Consider the following 14,000-nt stretch of genomic DNA (forward strand, 5'->3'; position numbering starts at 1 on the left):
ATATTAACCAATCTAAAAATTTCCTTATTCCTATAAACTGTGAATCAAAAACCCCAAACAAGTTTCTGTATCAGAAACCAAACAGTGCATTTTTTTATACTATTGCCAAATGCTTGTCACATCCATGAGTTCCTAAGCCACTCTCCCTTTTTCTCTGTCATTTATAAAAGGAAAAACCAGTATGTGCTGTTTCCTTGAATATATTTGAAAATACATTGTTGCTTGAAGGAGAATATTTTTTATATGTTGACATTTATTTCTTCTTTTGCCATTTTGTATTTATAACTTGTCTCCTCCTATTTTTATTGTCTCACTAATCTTTACCCATAGCAGATCCTTTATACTTTATTAGAAATACTCAGCTTTTCCAGAAAGGTACTTTTTATTTTCCTGTGGAACCAAATTGGCCTCAGTTGTCCTTTTAACACATCAACTTTAAGGGGATAGATTGGAAGCCTTAGAATTATTTTTAAACATGAATTCAATGCTTCAAAGAAATCTCTAAAAACATTTTATTTGGAAGCAACCATGCTTAAATACCTGTAGTTATTTTTTTAATCTTTCCAGCCACATTATTTAAGCTCACCTAAAACCGGATTTTTGTATCTCTGCTATTAGTCTGATCTGTAAAATATTGCAAATTGAATTCTTATGAGATATCATGCATATAGTTATTCTTCTACACTCTTGAATGTTTGAAAATAGTTGCAGTTAATTCTGGGATAAGCATGACATTGATTTATGTGAAAAATATATTATATATTAGCATTTTTTGCTAAAATGTTAATGCCTTACATTTGCAGAGAATTCTTTATGAACACATGAAGTTCATATTATATAATAGCATTTGTTAACATTCTAGGTATGCTTAGTGTTAGGCTGTAATTAATCTTCCTAGGGATGCAGTGTTTTATTAACCTGTCTTCCTTAAAGTCATTTTCTGCAAGCTTTTCTAAAGCTTGCCTTAGGTAGTGAGCTCACGTTTAGATTTTCTTCTTATCAGAAAATTTTTCATCTCCCATAAATCCTTTCCAGAAAAATTAGCAATAAACACTCACATTGCTTAGTGATGGTGAGTTTTATGTTAAGTTCCATTAAATATTCAATTAATCATTTTCTTTAATGTAACCATTCTAATATGCTACACACTCTGTAAGAATGAGAATCTGTTTGATACTCTTTGGCTAAAAGAATATCACTTCATGTTCTCCTGGGGATGGCATTTTCTATAGAATTAAATATTTCTTAGAAAACTTTTTGTCACTATGCTACTATTTAAAATTCTCATCCTTGTTATCATGTGGGTTAGAGTTTCCCTTTCCCTCATAATAAATAATACGAAATTCTCAGGCACTAAAGACAGCCTGCAATCTGTATCCAAATTATCTTTCTACCTTGATTTATTTTTCCGTTTCTCTTTCTATATTAAATCACACCTTACACAGAGTTGGCAAAAGAAAAAAAGATTGGCCTAATAGATGAATGAATGAATCAATCTGTGGGTGAATAAATAAAACTCATATTTCATAGAGTCAGATGTCATCACTCTAGAAAAATGAGTCCAACTGACAGGTCCTAAGGAAGACTTGCTTTTTCACCTCCTTATCTCAGATCCTGATTTTTTTCTCCCATCTACATAAGATAGAATGCGAATATTTTCCCAGGCATAGCTCAAATACTATCTGATCTAAATCTTCTTCTAATGCATCTTCTTGGAAGCAAATTTTATTTTATTTATTTATTTTCAGAATTCCATAGAATCCTGTTTTCTCCTAGGAGATAGTATTAAAATTCTAGTAAATCTAGAAAGAAATTATTATTAGGTGTGTATTAGTTACTACACATAGATTATTGTTCATTTTTTGTTTCCTATAAACTTTCAAGATTACTAAGGAAAATTGAGAAAAATTTCAGGATGAAGAAATTGAGGCAGAAGGCATTTGTGGAGAATAGAACTTGGATTTTAACCCCAGGGGATTCAGTCCCAGAGCTCCCACTATTAGTATTATGCTGCATGTAGAGACAGTATGATGATTATTTCTCATCAATAAATAATTCTGAGATCTATAAGTAGAATTGAACCGCATGTATGATTTGAACTTGACCTATGTGCTTTTCATATATGGTCCATCAATAACCATTTCAAACCATCTAGTTACCTCTTGACTTTCCCACACTGAAAATATATCTAATTACATATTACCATTAGATTTACCATGCTTCCTTTTTTCTGAATAATTATCATTTTCTTCATAACCTTTAATCTCTCTGAAATGCATAAGTCTTCTATCTGCAACTAAATATAGATAATTACATTCATGAGAGGCCAATTTGCAGGATAAACTTATTATAAACAAGTGGAAATGGTGACAAATAAAGTCTAATTATATTACAAAGATATTATAAAAGATTGTACTACATATTTTATCTTAGTTAGTTTTGAAATTCCTTTCAAGAAGCTAATGGGTATGGGTAGACAAATAGGCCTCTTAACACTTAGATAATTTGTTGTTTCCTTGTCTCAATTTCTACAATTTATTTCAATCAACCACTGACAATTTTTCTTATACTATTTTTTATTTTTATGTGACTTTTCACAGATTGTGAGTTTTGAGAACCAAAAAAATATTTTAAACCTACTGCAAGTTGCTATTTTATACATAGATATAATGATATAGTATGGCATTTTCTCATTCCCTAACCTAATGGAAACTTTCTCTTTCATATTCTCTTTTCCGTCACATGACCCTGCTCTATTATCTTAATAGCCTAAAGTTACCCTTTTAACTTATATGTTTAACTTTTGAACATTTTTCCATCTGTTGTCTCTCACCCCCTCCTACTCTCCCAATAAGAGCAAGGACTTATCCTGTTCAATACCAAACATCCTAGATAAAGAAATATACCTGGCCTTCAGTAGGAGCTCACTAAATACTGGTATAGTAAATAAATACTAGACCCTCAATAAACTGTTTTGGAATTAATCAATGATTTAGAAAACAACACTTAGTTATGACATCAAAATTATTAAAATAACATTCATGAACACAACTAACCATATCTGATCTATTGGTTTATATTACCCATAATCTGATTAAGTGTTTCACATACAGGAAGTTTCTCAGAAATACTTGTTGGAATATATATATATATATATATATATATATATATATATATATATATATATATATATTGAATAAGTAAGAAAACACATACACAATAATTTTCTTTGGAATTTTATTTTGGAATTTGCTAATGTGGGTAAATTTATGTTTTTACCTATAAGAATTTAATGAGAATGTTTTTCTAATACTAATAATTTAGTATCTTATTCAAATTGTTTTGTAGAAAATGTTGTATTTACTCATCTTGTTTCATACTTTTAAATCTCTATGATAGTGAAATTTCTTGTTTATTCTAAAATTTATATCATATATCACATTATAAAAATCTAATAAAAATATAAATATGCAATGATATACAGATGATCTTACATTTTAAATAGGTAGTCTCTGAGGAAGCCTATGGCCAAGCTTGCCAAATGACGATCTTGAGTGGCTCTGATGGAGAAGAAAGAGATGAAACATGCATGTGCCATAGAGGGAGGAATAGTTCCTATTGACATATGATGCTTAATAGAGCAGGGATATACTTCAGAAACAAGAGTAAGATCATGTCCCCAGAATTCTCTGATTACCTCCTCCTTCCTCTCCACTGAAGCCACTGAGACCTACAGATTTTAAGTGTGTCATGGGAACGAACAAGAGACGTACTGGGAGGTATAGCCTCAACCATATGTCTATTATTTACATTGTGTAATTCCTGTCTGAGTAGAGCCATTAAGTGGAAGTAACTTCAGTTGAATCCAAGAAATCCTATTGTTCCTAAGCCTGGTTCGACACTTCACCAGTTCAGTTCCTTTGGCATGGTCCTCAGGATTTGTCATGTTGATTTCATAATTTAGGAAACAAGTGAGTGGACATTTTGGTATGAATAAAAGTTTCTGGTACAGGAATTGGCAGTAAGAATTCTTGGCACTTGATGGACTGTGAGTTTTTAGGAAATGAACATGGAAAGTTGAACTGTGCTCCAGGTTTTAGCTGTTAGACTCCCTTACTACCCTGGAGGCTGAGTCCTTCTAAGCAATGGGCTCGGTGGGTGATGTACATGTTTGAAGTTAGTAAATTTTGGTTCAAAAGGATTCTCATGAAGCACCACATGATAACTCTCTCAGGTCATCTCTCAGCCCTTGCTTGGATTCTGTCCACTGTAGTACTGGTGGTATGGAAGTGAGGACTAGATAGGAGGGAACTGGAGAAAGTTCCATGAGGAGGAAAAATGTGTAAGAAACCTGTGTTTTAGCCATGCACACAGGAAAGCCTCTAATGCACAATCTGATATGTAAATAATGAATGTGTCTATTCCTGAATATTTCCCTGGGACTAAAAGAGTAGCACATTGTTGAACAAAATCCCCGTGCAATGAGTCTTAAGGAGGCTCACTGACCATCCAACTAACCATTCACTTTTTGGCATTTGGGATACATATTTCTATTGCCACTGATTAAGAAACCCATTCACCGACATTGATATTCATATTGTGATGACAGCCACATAAGATTTTGGGGGCTACTAACATTGCTACTAATTCTAGTTTTTTAATCCAGTATTTGCTGACACAGACACTATGAGGTTGTATCACTCAGCCTCATTTAAAGGAATGGTGGACTCAAGAAAAATAGCAAACAGTCTCCTGAATTTAAGTGTCATCTACTCCTAAAGAATGGTTTAGGATCATTCATGCAAGGCACTTGCTTTCCACTGTTAGCAAGCAAGGCATTGGGTCAGAGAGGGACATGGATTTGATCTTGATTAACAGAAGAATGTAATGGTATAAAAAGGGGAGGTAATTTCTGCATAGTAGATTAATTAAATGGTCTTTTTCCTATTTCCTAGGAAAAAAAACCCTAAACTTTTTATCTTCATTTTTGGAACTGGCCTGAGACCATGTGGAATAGTAGGTAGGAGTGATTACAAAAATCAAATGAAAAAACTGACAACATAAATAATGATGAAAAGAACATACGTTACATTCTTGGACAAGCTTCTCACAAGAGGTGTCCAGTCCTATAAAATCCATGGGATATCACTCATATTGGTATATGATACAAGGGCCACACTGGTTCACATTGGCTATCCTGAGATGTACAACGACATTAAACAAATTCACATTATTGTGCCCCCAAAAGTAAATATTTACAAAAAGAAAATACTGAAGAAAGTACCTTGAAAGAGTATATCAAGAAAAATGAAGAACATGAAATGAACACCTACACCCTCTTTATTAGTTAAATGTAAATTTAGTTGTACATATCATAGGAAACCCCAAATAATAATACATCACTTGGTACTTTAACAAGATAGAGGTTTATTTTACTCACATAAAATCCATAGTTTTTTTTTTCTTTAGTTCAAGAGTGAGATAGTATCTATTTTACAAAGTCATTAGGAAAATTTCCCTGCTCACTGATCTATCATCCCCTTCCAACTCACTGGTCTACTATCCTAAAGGCATAGTCCTTGTCCTCTTGGTCCAATACCACAAATGATAGCAAAAAAAAAAAAAATGCTAGAAAATGGTCTTAGTCTGCTTGGGCTACCATAACAACATACCTTAGTCTGAGTGGCTTAAATACGATTCTGGAGTTCAAGATCAGGTTACCAGCAGATCAGGTGCTGGTAAGATCCCTTTTATGACATGCAAAAGGTCATCTTCTACTTTAAAAATTGAAGGTTTGAGTATGTTCTGGGGAATAGCAAGCTCTTGGTCTTCTCTTATCATGGCCCTAAGAATATTATTAGAACTCCATTCTTATGACCTCATCTAAATCTAACTCCCTGAAACCTCACATCCGAATACCACTACATTAGAGATTGGGACTTCAATATATGTATTTGGAAGAGGTGGATCACAAGAACACAATGCCTGATCTGAGTGAATGCATTTGCCAGCCCCCTCACATCCACCTAAAAAGTAGAGATTTTAAGGGGCATTGTACAATCTCAGGGGCTAAAAATTATTCTGAAAGCACTGGCTTCCAAACACTAGTTCATTGAAAACCTAACCATTATGATTATTCCCTATCCCAAGAGACTTTAATCTGATGTCCAAGGTCCTTAACATAAGGATCAGCAAACTATAGCCTATAGCCAAATATGACACACTGTCTACTTTTATGAATAAAGTTTTATTTGGACACAGGCATGCCTATTTGTTTACTTATTATCTATGCCTTCTGTGCTACAGCAACAAAGATGAAAATGGTGACCAAAACTATATGCTCCACAAAGCCACAAATATTACCTGGCCTTTTAAAGAAATAGTTTCCTATGGCTGCCCGAAAATATCCATAAACATACCTCACAGGTTTGTACATCTTGTGAAATGCTGGAGAGAATGATGTATGTCTGTTTATTTGTTATGGAATGGGTTAAAATTTGTATCAAGTTCTCAAAATATATGTGCTTCACTGCAGAAGTTCATAGGGTTTATAAAGCTTGAAGAAATACAGGGTAAAAGATTTGCTTGCTTGTAAGAATGTGCTGATACAGCCATAAAAGAAAATGGCAGGTGAATTAATCAAGAACTTATTTGGTGTCATGCAGATTAGTGTCATAAAAGTAACTGCTACAAAAACATCTAGTTAGAATGCCACAGTGAAACACCAATAGAATTTAGACTTCATGGAGCCATTTTATACCTTTGAAATTTTTTCTGTAAATATTGACACTTTCGATTATAAACTAAAGCCGCAAGAAAACTCATTAGTGACTTTAATTCTGTGAATATATTCATCTATTTTGGATCACATCACCAGTTTGGGTATTCATGGGAAAAGATAACATTTTATAAAAATCTTACCTTTCCTGGAAGCTTCAATTATCTAATAATAAAACAATTCACACCTAAAGCTTTTTTCTATTTTCTATGTACAAGAAGTATTCCATTTGTGAGTTATTTCAAAATAACATCAGCTGGCTCTGTTCGATTATGGGACAATGTTAAAGTTCAAGAAAAAAAAAAGTAAGGCAAGGTCAGGTTTACCTCTTTTAATTACACAAGTCTTTTATGTGCATTTTTGAATAGCTTGAAGAAAGGGATTATTGGGTCAGTGAGATTATGCTTTTGCTGCTAAGCATCTAAAGATAATTTACATAAAACATACATTAAAGTATATCATTTTTGTAGTTTGGCAGGCCAATCTGTCATTTTTCATACAACAATCTCTTAACACCTTGGATTTGCATAACTTATAAAAATGTTTTTAAAAATGGTATCACGTCTAATAATTCACAGCCACCCTGTGAGCGTGGTAATTATGGGCTCTTTTTACAGATTAAAATTTTGATGTCCAGAGAAGTTAGTCTATGAAAGAAATAGGATTTGATGGATCAAAATTCCCAGTTCTGTGTTCTTTTCCTAAATTATACTCTTTCAAAATGCCTTTATTTCTGTATAAAAAGAAGAAAATTATACTCACATATTAAATAAATATGTACACATACCATTTTTAGGAAAGAGAAAGTACATTTATTGATTATTAATTTGGGCTACAAACAAAGAAAAAGACATTGAAAGAGATGCCATTGGATTTCAAGTTTCCTAATTAAAATTAAATTTCAATAATTATTAAGCTAGCATTGCTAATATATAATACTTTGGTCATTGTTATTGCATGGAGTTTTCAACAGACAGAGATTTAAAGTTCGGTTGCTGATTTCTTCTTGGTTTCTATTCACTAGTTATAAGCATATAGCTCCATTCTTTGTCTCCCCTCTTGTAAGTATTACTACTGATGGAAAGAATGAAGGTCACTAAGAAAAAACTATTATATTACAGAATCACAGGGATCAGTATTCAAATCAGGTCTATGTAAACAGAAGGTTTCTTTTGAGTAAACTACAGTAACTCTTTTCTCTCATTTTAATTCCTTTTTCCAATTAAACGTAAAAGTCTATACAGAAAATAGTATCTCTATAGACAGGAGGATAAGGTCAATTATGTAATTAAGAACCTGTGAGAATTATAAACCTTGAAACAGGTCTTAGCAATGCTGATAATTTCAGTTCAGTATGAATATAAGTCAACAATCACATAAAGAAATCTTCTCAGCTGCATTTTCTTTTAACATTTTAGATTTTAGAATCATTGTTTGTTCCTATTAAGCCAATAACCAAAAATAGTTCAGCTATTTGGTTTTCTGAGTAATTCCAACATGTGCCAACTAATTAGGCTATTTGAAAATACAATTTGTAATTAAAACCATGTTTACTGAGGGGTTAATGTCATGTTATTTATGGTTTTTAGGACACTTGTAAAGTTACTGTAAATCTGCAGCACAATAGGATGCAGCCTAATAAAAATGTTAGAATTTACAAAATGTCATCAAGTGCTTGTGGCCCACTTCTATAAAAAAACATGAATAATTCACAATACTATATAGGAATTAGATTGTGCTGCCCTGATTCCATTTAAATAAGTGTGTTTATGAGTCACCAATTTCATTTTTCTCTGCTTCTAAGTGGTGACCTTTCACTTATAAGCTGAAAAGCAATCAACTCTAGCTATAGAATGAGATAAAGGGAAATAAATTTAAATATTTATAGTAAACATTTATGTTGGCATGTGCATCCAAAAACATTTTTGTTCAAAGAAAAAAAAAAAGATGTATGAGGTCCATTCACTCTACAAATATTTATTGAGATGTTACAATGTGCCTATTCAAACCTATTATGTGATTCCAAACAAAATTAAACAATAAATATATGGATAATAAAATAATGTCTAAAAGGCACTTTTGAAACTCCTCATATTTAAGAAAATAGGCATTTACCTAGAGAATGACTGCCAATAAGCAGTTATTCTTCCAAGTTTCCACTCCTATTTTTTTATGTATCCACAGTTATCAGCCAATATTTATAAGGATGATTTGATAGGACATATTAAAAACTGAAGTAATCATTAGAACAAATATAAAACTCAGGAAAAAATAGCTTACCATTTATTATATTCAATGTATTTGTGTTTCAATACATTATTTCCTCTAAAAAATAATCCCTCCCCCCACAACTTCCTCTCTATTCATTTATTCATCCCAAACTATTCTAAGGCTAATAGCAAAAGCACTCTACATACACACCACAACTTCTCCTGTATGTCACAGAAGGATTTCACTATTTTTGAACACTTGCCTGGCTGCTGTCTGCCCTCACTCTAATATCAGGATAAACATTTATTCCGTGGATAATCTTAGTGCTTAAGCAAACTTTTGTATGAGACACAAGTTCAACAAATGTTTGTTAAGTAAACTGATCAAGACATTTCTGGTACAGAAGACTGAAAACTCTCCACTGCCTTTGACTCATCTCAATAAAGCCTTCAAGCCCAGCCCCTGGCCATTTTTCTAGCTTAGCTTCATACTTTCTTTTGACTCTTTGTCTTGTGCTTGCTCACTTTGCTTCAGTCAAGCTGTTAGAATCTGTCTTTGGTATTTGCTTCCCTATCCCTTTGCCTGGCCAGTTCCATCAAACTTTAAGCTCTAACTCAATCATCATCTCCTTTCCGTAATATCACCTAAACCTCTTTCCATTCATTTACTTACACAGCACTTTATATTTACCTCTAGTTTTAAAGATCCAATGGAATGAGAAGTTACATCTGATTTTCTATGAGCACCACTGTATGTATAAAAAGAAGTGCACTCTTCTCTTCCAAAGTGGGTCATTTAATGAAAGAAAACCACAAAATTTCTCTGCTCTCTGAATATTAGCAGGGTCCCTCTGCTTAGTCAGGCAGCATGCAAAGCACAAAGTTCAGATTTAAAGGTTATTGAGATCCTTTTCCCTTTTCTCACTTCTTGTGAATATTGGGTAAATTACACATTTTTTTGTTGTTGTTGTTGTTTCTTCAATTGTTGTCCAATTCTGGAATTCATTGAACCCCAACTCAGTTGTCATCTACACAAGGTTCTGGTGAAAGTTTAATTATATTAAAATGACAAAGGGATATTTATGCAAATAAACAAGTATTTAACCAATTTTCAGTCTCATTCCATTAATAGTGAAGCCTTAGGAGCAGCTGCTATAGGTCTTGCTCTCCTTTTCAGCATGGAAAGATGGTGCAGAACTCCCTTTGGAGTCAGACTTCCTGGAAAGAGATCACAGCTCTTCCTTTGAAAACAGACAGTTTAACTTATCTGTGCATTAATTTTTTTACAGGGCTATGGTATTGTGAGCATTAAAAAATCAGCATGAATAAAGCCTTTGGAACACCCCCTGATATATAATGGATGTAAAATATCAGCTATTATTATTCTTATAGTTTTCTTTATAATGTATGACTCTGTCTTAACTACTCTATATTAGTCAATACTTTCTATATGCAATTTTATAGAACAGTAACTAAAAATAACTTAGATAAATAAAAAGGGAGGAGGGATTTTTGACCTTGGAGAAGACAACAAAGATCACAGGACTGAAAGGTCTCTACAGTTAACTGGTGAACACCCATGCCACCAGGATCCAATATACATCGCCTCCCATCTGCTTTCTCCCTCCGCCCCCCCCCCCCACGCCCTTTTTTTAAACCATGGATCTTGATTCAGTTATTTTCTGTCTTTCTAGACCTATCTAATAAAGAGAATGGGTACTTTCAACAAATGAAGGAAAAAGAAATTGGTTGAGACAAAAACAATAGATGTCTATTACAACCGCTTTTTAGAACAGAGAGCAAGTTGGAACGGATAGTATCAACCTCATGATAAAGGTGGTAAGAAGGTTTGTTTTCACCATTGTCTTCAGAACACACCAATTCTCCATAGTGAGACCACATTAGCCATTACTTAATAAATACTGGTGTTAGATGCAGGAACATTTGAGGGCGTGTTGTGATGAGTGACTCAAGGGATGGTGGCATTAGAATAGGGCAAGAAAACACATGAGGGTTCAAACAAACCATGAAGAAAAAAGATACTGAACATATTTTTGTATCAATGTAAAAATAATCCTAAGAAAAAATGTTTTAACAGCACTTTGGGTTTTTTTTAAGATAGTAGATAATGTGTCATTATACTTCTTAAAATAGACACTCAGTAAATGTTTCTTATAAGCGAAATTTATTTAGTTTCACTCTCAATATGGACAAAGCAATTGAAAGGTACACTATGATAACAGTAACATGAATGAGAAGTTTATCTGTAGAAATTCTCTCTCAAATAGTGTGGCAAGTAATTTATTCTGGTAGGAGACTATATATCACAGTATACCAAAGGAAGTCTGATGTAACCTAGGCTGCAAATCCCTGTGAGAGTTTATTTGTGACAGTAACCATCTCTGATTAGGAAAACAAAACTAAAATCCCCATATTCTTATCCAGGTCTCAAGTTGACTATTGTCCTCATGGGAATGGCCATGATGGTGTTAAAATTGTACCTGTTACTATGGACAGTGTAGCTATATTTTACTTTAGAAAAAAAACAGAATCAAAAGACTAAAAAACAAATTGTTCTAATTCTATCAACCTGTTTCCAGGGATCTCATAACAAGGAACTAATGTTAAGAGCCAAAGATTGTTACTGGTGGAGTAGTGGTATTGGCTGCTGATTCTGGGCAGTTGCAGCCATCTGTTCCCCAAAATTGTATTTTAGAAAGATATATAAAACAATTAGCAAGTTGGAATTCTATAGACTAAGCCAAGAAAATGCAATTCAGTTGAATTTGGTGCAAAATAAGGTTCATTTTAAATAAAAGAGGGAATAGAATAGAATTTGTCAGAAGCTGTTGGAGGTCAAAACAAACTACAATGTTTCAGTAGTGGAAATATTTCAAAGAGAGGTGGTGTTCTTTGACTAGAAAGACTATGTGGGCGATGAAAAGATTATGATACTAAAAAAAATAGAACATAGAAGGGCAATAAAAAGGACAAGGTTAAAAATATAAACAACGCAGTTTCTGTAGTATTCACATTTTGTTCTTCAGAACACATTGCAATAAATAGTCTTTATAAGCAGGTTCAGTAATGTCACTCATGAGTCATACTTCATACTAAATAGAGTCATTGAAAACAAACTGCTAAAATTCATCCAATTTAAAAGCAAAGTATGATGTCCAATCTAATCTAAGTCTGTGGGTCATGACATATATAAATACTGTAAGTAACTGTCATGCACCTCTTTGGATAGGGGTCTGCAGGGTGAATGCATTGAATGCAATGATCTGCATTGAAAGAAATGCAGATTCTGAAGGTCTGCAAAGCTGAAGGAAACCCTTAAGGATGTGATGATAAACATCTTAAAACAATATAACAAGAAAAAGAGCATAGAAGAGAATAACTATCCAACAAATACATAGATAACACAGAAGATACCACTAAACAAAGACCCATAAGACAAAGCCAAGCGGAGAGTAGATTCTACTGTACCAAGAAAGACAGTCTTTGCACCCACAAAGTATATAATGGACAATTGGCTAACAAATTTCTCAGATGCATATAAAATGATATCACTGTAGCTCTCTTTGACATCAATTAACAATATGCTTTTTACAAGAGTTTTTACCATGAAGATATTCTTCCTTAAAAGCAGAACAAAGCAAAATGAACTTCAGTGTCTCAAAGTATTAAAGTCATTTTTTCAAATGCTCCATGAAATTCAGAATCTGGTTTTGTTTTGCCTTATCAATAAAAGGTGGAAGTGTGGGAATGGATTTCTTCTTATATGATTATGTGGCTAGTTACATTATATAAAATAAATACATCTGAAGTACTTACTTGGGAAAATTGAAATTTAGGATTGTATTTATTCATTGGAATAATTTATTCTTAGATTCATGCAATCACCTTATCTCTACAAAAAGCCACCACTTTTTCTGGAGGTTTAGAGAATAAATCAGATTAGATAACAAAATAGGTTAGTTTTACTTAAAGGGTTTTTAGCTTAATATTTTTAAAAAATATTTATGTGTTTTTTAAATTAAGATAGCAGAAAACCACAAGTTTTTGCAGAAGGAATTCAAGATTTGGCTTTAAGACTATCTATATATTATGGTAATATAAGGTTTCCTTGTCAATTGTATTGTGGGACAAATAGAGTTTTGTACAGTAATTTTGTGTCCTCATTTCTATTAATCTTGTTCTTGTATTTCAGCTTTAGCATACTGCAACAGTCTTACAAAACCAGATTTACTTCCTCAAGTGATGACTAATCCCAAGAAGAAGATTGAACAAATATTTAGAATTCATGTATTTGCTGTACTAAATAAGGAAGAATATCTGCTTTCCCTAAATGTATGTAATAGGCATTCTGTTTGCTGTAATACCAAATGAGTGCTAGTAAACAGAAAAAATAATACTCTAGTACGTTTTCAATTCCTTTACTATGATTAAAGTTAAGAGCATGTAATCAGGGAGTGATAATTATTTTGTTCTATCAAATAGTAATCCTTTCTTAATGAGACTATTTCATTACTGCTGGTTTATTTCCTTATTATGATGTATTTATGATGATATGACCAGTTAAATTATGTGAAATAAAGATTTCAAAGAGTTTGGCATCAATAGGTATCAGATTTAAAACCCAACATAGAATAAGTGTGGGTATAAAATTAAAAGAGTATATGAACAGCAGTGACACTATCATTTTATATAGTTTTAAAACTCCCAAATGGTCTACTCATTTTTATTTCCACAGTCTTCACCCTATACCTTGAAACCTTCAGATTATACTCAGAAAAATCATTGCCATAACACTTGAAATAAAACCCATATTCTTCACTAGGAATCTTTTGTCTTCCTGCAGTATGTATGATTTACAGAGAAACCCCACATATTTTGGCTCTGTTTAACTCTGACCTCGTTTCCTATCATTTTTACCTCCTCACTGTGTTCCACCACTCATAGCTCTCTGCTCATCAGTCATCCCAACTCTCCCACTAGTCGCACTAGTG

Source organism: Marmota flaviventris, chromosome 4 (genome assembly GCF_047511675.1).
Source record: "Marmota flaviventris isolate mMarFla1 chromosome 4, mMarFla1.hap1, whole genome shotgun sequence".
Taxonomy (NCBI): domain Eukaryota; kingdom Metazoa; phylum Chordata; class Mammalia; order Rodentia; family Sciuridae; genus Marmota; species Marmota flaviventris.